This window comes from Opisthocomus hoazin, chromosome 6, assembly GCF_030867145.1.
Source record: "Opisthocomus hoazin isolate bOpiHoa1 chromosome 6, bOpiHoa1.hap1, whole genome shotgun sequence".
NCBI classification, from domain to species: domain Eukaryota; kingdom Metazoa; phylum Chordata; class Aves; order Opisthocomiformes; family Opisthocomidae; genus Opisthocomus; species Opisthocomus hoazin.
Genome location: NC_134419.1, coordinates 49,466,782 through 49,473,013, shown reverse-complemented (window position 1 = coordinate 49,473,013; position 6,232 = coordinate 49,466,782). Strand labels below are relative to the sequence as shown.

General features: G+C 45.4%; 1 protein-coding gene across 7 annotated transcripts in view; it reads left to right on the top strand.

Annotated features, from left to right (window-relative positions):
- Positions 1–597: 597 nt before the first annotated feature.
- CCSER2 (coiled-coil serine rich protein 2) overlaps positions 598–6,232 on the top strand; it is a 75,098-nt gene continuing 69,463 nt past the window's right edge. For 6 of the 7 annotated variants that reach the window (XM_075423040.1, XM_075423038.1, XM_075423044.1 and 3 more), the window contains exon 1: positions 598–706. The gene's annotated coding sequence lies outside the window, so the exon portion shown is untranslated. Of the gene's footprint in view, positions 707–1,408; positions 1,593–6,232 lie in introns of all 7 variants that reach the window. The other variant, XM_075423039.1, reaches the window with a different exon arrangement.

Here is a 6,232-nt window from a genome sequence, read left to right as displayed (position 1 = left end):
CAGGCGGAAAATTTAGGAATATTGGCGGTCAAAACTTTCGAGGAAAATGAAACTTTGACAATCTGAAGCTGAAGCACAGCAATACAGTCGCTGAGGTGGTAACACACGCGTGAAGATCCCAGACCATGGGAGATGAGGAAACAGCCCCCACACCAGCGTGCGGGTGGCTCGGGAAGGCACTGGGGTGCAACCACCGAGCCAGCGAGACGCCGCCGAAGCGCCTCACGCCCCCGCAGCAAGGGACTTCCCGCGGCCGGCAGCAGTCTCCGGTGTTCTGTCAGGGCCTTCCCGCTCCCGGCACAGGCAGCACACGCGAGGGAACTCCCAACTCCTTCCGCCAGCGCCGGCACGGGGAAGCCCGGCCTCCCGCGGGTTTCCCTCTCCCCGCTGACCGCCGGGGCTCGGGCCCGCAGGCCTCAAGGCCCTAAGGCCCCAAGGCCCGTTCCCGGCCCGGCGGGAGGAGCCGCGGGAAAGGTGGCCCCCGCGCGCTGACGTCAGGGCGGGGCGAGGGGGCACGGAGGGGCGGGGGGCGCCGCTGCCGGGGCATGCGCGGCGCGGCTGCGCGCGCCGCCCCTCCCACCGCGGGCCGGGCCGGGCCTGGCCGGGCGGGGCGGGTCGGGGCGGGGCCGGTGGCGGTACCTGAGGGCGCAGAGCGGCGCGGCCCTGCCCGAGGAGGGGACGGCGCCGGCCTGCGCCCGGCCTGGCGGTGAGTGCGGGGCGGGGGGAGCGACGTGCCGCGCCGCTCCATGCCGCCATCCCCCCGCTCTCCCAGGGCGGTGGGCCGCGCTCCCGGGGGTCCTCTTGCCGGCTGAGGGGGGGAGAGGCGGCCGCCCTCCCGCCGGGGCTGGGGTCGCCGCGCAGGCCGCGGGAGGCTGGGGAGGGCCGGGCGGGCGGGGCAGCCCCCTATGCGCGTCCCTGCCCGGCGCAGCCTTCGCCTTCGGGGCGGCCCGACCGTCAGGCGAGGCTCCCGCAGTGCCACAGGTGCGGCCTCCCCCTCCCGTGCGGCGGGGCCGGCGGTGTCCGGGGCCGGGCAGCTGCGCCGCGCCCGGGGGGTGGAGGCGGCCTGGCGCGGCGGGCCCTGCGCGCGGTTCCGCCGTGGGTTCCCGCTGTGCGGCGATTTGTGCGGGTTTGAGCTCCCCGTTGGTCGAGGCGTACCTGCGGGTCTGCTGGAAGCGGCTGCTGAAGGATCTGGTGGCAGAGATCGCTTTGCAGCTGCGAGAAGAGGAAGAAGCGAAAACACCCAGTGTGTGGTTGTTCGAAGACCGCAGTTTAGGGAAAAAAATAAAAACGTGGCGATATCTGCTTTAGCTGTAATCTGGTCAGATTTTGCCTGTAACGACAAGGGAATGTCCTGTGCGTTACGGTGATTTCGCTTTGGTGACGCTGAGACTTTGCTGTCATCATCCAGAGCCCGCTGTAACATCGTGTTCTGTCAGATGTGCGTTGACACAGGATGAAGCGTAGGCGGCTTTGGCCTTTAGCTTTGAGTTGGAGGAAGTCGAGCTCTTCATCTTCAGGTAAAGAAAGCAAAAGTGAGTGGGAACTTCATACTGTAGCAGAGCGTGAGTGTCCAGGCCAGACAACGAGTGAAGGTAAGGGCTGTAGATCTGGTACGTCATCTAAAGATGTTCAGCAGTTTTCAGGGTAATTGGATCAACTTGTAGGATTGCTGCTTCGTGTTCATAGCAGGCTTGACCCTGGTGTTTGTGGGCCTTGATGGAGAATAGAATTTTTCGTTACGGAGGTATTAAAAGCAAAATGATGTAAGGTCTTGTTTTGTTCTTATAAATGAGAACCACTTTAAGAAGTGTATGAAACTCTAAAAATGCCTCTTCTGGAGCAGCTGATAATACAAAAGTCTTCATCATGTTAGTGTGAGGCAGTAAATATTTATGTTTTTTGGTGATACTGAATGAAGTTTGGCAGATATTTTTTCAGATATGTAACGATTACATGACTCTAAATTCTGTGGGCCCATTTTGAGTTTAATTCCTCCAAGGTGAAGAGGTGAATGCTAAACAAATGGAACATTAATAATAGCCAGCCACCTAAATGTTAACTGGCTATCTAAACGAATATACAACTTGCAGTAGAAAAAATGTTTTTAAAGTCAAAGTTTAATCTTTGCTCGCAGTTAGTACTCTTCGTTATAGAAATGTCAATGTTCGGGCTTCAAAAACTGCGGAGTATTATCTACTAATTGTAAAGCTATTTAAACAGTGGAGATGTTCCCGGCCTTGAAGATTTCTGTTTGATATTTTTGACCACTATAACACCTTGTGTTTTTGAACTGAAGTGATAATATATATGAATATAGAAAAAATGAATACTAATGATCTCAATTAACGAAATTATCTCATTTAATGTATTGTTATACTAATGAGTAATCCTATTTAATGGAACGGTTCATCTAAAAGCACACTGGGGTAAAAACCTATTACTTTTGGACCTGATTCATCCTTCAAGAGAGATTGGTTATTTGGAATAAGCCGGCTATAAAGAAGTGTTGGCACCAGCTATCTGGATAAAAAGCCATCATGCCATCAGCCTTCAGATGAAATTACTTGCCTGGAATTGTTAGGAAGTACGGATCTCTGAAAAGGGAAGAGAGATGAAGGAATAAAAGGTAGCCAGTTGCAGCAGTGGTTGTGGTGTTCTCTTTTAGCCACTGTTTGAAACTGTAAACAGCAGCACTGTCTTCTTCATTAGAAGCTTCCAGGCAGGGTTAAATTCTTTGCCAACAGGGATACTAAGAAGATCAAAATGCTAATGATACTTTTAATAATTAGGTTTAAAGTCCTCTGTTGTGTTTCAGCTGGAGCACTAAAAAAAGCTTATGTAAATCTCTGGATACCTGAACACATGTGTTTTAAAATAAAATCCCAACAGCATTAAAGTAATTATTCCAAAGATGAAGTTTAGCTAGTCAGTGTAGACCTTTGCATTTCTTCACGCCTCTGGGACACGTACTCCAGCTCACGCTTAAACTTTGATCAGATGAGAGGTGCATTTTGGAAGACATTCTGAGAATATTGTTTCCTCTTTGATCAAAAGTAGCTCTATTTGCAGAGATCTGGACTTTGCTCTCTAGCTGTTCTCTCTCCTAAAGGGAGGATTTAGCTGGAGCAGTTCTGCTGATAATATTCTACAGTAAGCAGAGCAAGAAAGTCTTCTCAGGGTGAGGTTGCTTATCCCTGGTCATATGTCACAGAGTTCTGAGTAAAATGGCTTTTTAACCATGGATTATTGGGATTTTCATGAGCACTTAGTCTGTGATGAGTTGAGGTAGTCTTCTGCAGAGTGCATTTTAATGCCTTTGATTGAAGCGGAAGTATGGGTAGTATTGGCAAGGCTCTTACTGCAAGGTCCTCGCTTCTTAGCCAGAGGAAAATAGCTGATAAGGTTTTACTTTTATGTGATGGTTGAACAAGCTGTAGATCTGGAATAACCCTTAAATTGCAAACAATTCCTGAATTTATTCCCTGAAGTAAAAGAACTCCCATGCTTTTAGCCTAATTAGCCCAGATGGCTTGTGACACACACAGCACAAGTTAAGCGGGATGTCATGGGAGAACGGAATATCCTGGGTTCTCTTGACCCTGTAATGTCCTCTGTACTTTGAGCTGGAGGTTCAAGAGTCTCTTCTAGATAGGTACAGAGGTTCTCGCTACAATGTGAATTTTTGTGATGCTTCAACTCATGTTTTTTGTGAATCATGTTAAAAATGATTTTACTTAAATGCATTTTTTTCTGGTCTTATCTGATGAAATTGTTACTTAGACTTGTTGATCAGTATTTTTCATGATTTGGAGGAAGCTGTGGCTTTTAACTAACCTTCATCTCAGCAAGGCAAACTTGCATAGGTGGGAACTTGGCAAGGCCGAGGCTATTGCTGTGAGTAGCAGGAGACTTGAGGAAAGGAGCAGAATCTTTCATCCTGCATAGCCTTGTCCATCAGTAAACAGGGTTTAAAAAAAAATAAAATTCGTAATCCCTCTCTGTGTAAATCTTTTGGGCATGAAAGCTCTCTGAAAGATAGTTTATAAAAGCAACACTTTACCGTGACTAAATTTCAGATCTTGATTAAACAAATGATAAATATCAGCTTCCTGTAAATTCAAGTAAAATGTGAGCAGAGATGACTGTCACTGTGTAGTTCTGTAAGCCACTGTGAGTAAAGCTGATCCTGTGGACAAACTGTCACTAGTAACAAAAGTTATGCATGTCAGTTTCTGTGAGAATCCTTTTTTTTTTTTTTTTTTTTTTTACATTGCAGATATATGAGGGATATAACAACTGTCTGTCCTCTACATTGTGGAAAACTGACCTTAATAGATACATTCAGATACAACTGTTCATTTATCAGAAAATCAGTAAGAAAATACAAAACACACTTTAAAATATGTAGAGAAGACTGCCAGTCTGTGGCTAAAAACATATTGATGTTTGTTATGCTGTGGCAAACTTGTGCAGTTGTTTGGTACTGGAATATTTTTAGAGAGTTTGGTTTTGAGATTGGGAACTGATTTATAGCCATCAAATTATAGACAGGAGCTGTAAGTGTCCAGCACTAGTGAAATGAAATTCAGTGGCAAGAAAGTGGCACTTTGAAGATGTGGTTCAAAAATAAGCAAGTTTCAACGGAAAGTTATAATATGCCAGTATACGGCTGCAGTATTTTTGGTTAAGGGTGGAGGTTGAAAAATTGAACTTCAAAGAATACAAGTAATCCAGTATCTTCTTGAAAGCACATAAAGTGAAACAAACTGATTGATATAACCTGTAGGTTTGGTAGTGAGAGCAGAAATCAGTGGTCAGTTCTTGCCATATAGGGAGTTTACAAGTAGTTTTTCTCAAGAATCTGTGCAAGGCAGTGAAATAACCTTTAAAAGAATTATTAGGAGGGCTCTGGAACTCTTTGTGTAAGGTATTTGCGGATGGAAGAAAGTTTAGGGGGTCAAGGGCAGGTTGGACAAGATAGTGGAGGAGAGATCTGTGGATGGTTCCTGAACAAACTACATCAAATTCAAGAAAGCCTATGAATTGAAAGTAGTTAAAGGTTGAGGAAGTCACATTCTATGCTTGCCTTGTTCATGCTTTTCCTTGTGCATTTTTTTAAGGTTCCAGCAGGAGACAATGTGGCTTTTTATTCATTGCCTTTAAACTAAGATTGACTGCTGGAAGAACTGCATGGCTGAGCTGGAGAATTGAATCTGGACAGTAGAATCACTGTGATCCAAACTCAGAAAAAATATTGTGATTTATATAGTATTTCAAGCTTGTCTGGGGTTCACTTGCTCTCTTTCGTGAGAGAAGTTTTAAAAATTTTCTTTGTCAGACCTTTTTCTAGGGTGTGGTTTTTTTGGTGTGGTTTATTTTTTTTTAATCCAGCAGTGACTGATTTAGCAATATTAATTTTTTTAATAAATCTGTAGCAGTGGTTTGACATGTTCTTGTCTCAAGGTCATGATCTTCTGACAAGAACTAAACTGTGTTAAAATAGCATTGGCAATATGTAGAAAAGAAATTCCCGGAACTGTTTTCTTCTGTGTTTGTGCTGCCTCATCTTGTCTAGTCTTGCTCAGTTATCAGCTGTGGACCTCTTCAGGCTTACTGAGAATATCTCAGTACCGGTGCATCTATGAATTACGTGCAGTGTCCTTCAATTATCTCTGCTTGTCATTCAGTTTAACCTATAACTAGAATTCTTATTCAGGCAGCAGTGGAAATAACGAGCATGTCTGACTGAGGGAGGAAAAAAAATATCTTGTGTATTGGTGGTAAGCATGGCCTCGTTGCAGATTAAAACTAATGGGAATTGTTAATCTTAAGATCCCTACATAGAAAGACTGTGCAGCAGTAGTTCAGACGGGTATTATTGTTTCTGTCATTACTAATTATATAATCAATACAAAAATATATTGAACAATTACTGTTTGTACCACCACAAGAGGATTTTAGCTCAAGACAGCTCAGTGTTCGTTTATGGAGAAGATGCATCGCATAAACAAAACTAGAGGAGTAGGATGGACAAGGTAGCAGTCTAAAAAGGGGTATTTCCATTTATAATCAGTTGTATTCAAAGTTTCACTTGGCCTCCAGCCTGCCTGTTCTTATCAGCAAGAAAATCCTGCTCCAGGTAGCATGCATTACTAAAGGAGCAGAAAACAGTAACTGGCAGCTGACCCTTTAGTTTTACTGAAGCGATGGTGAAGTCTCTCGTAGTAGAGAC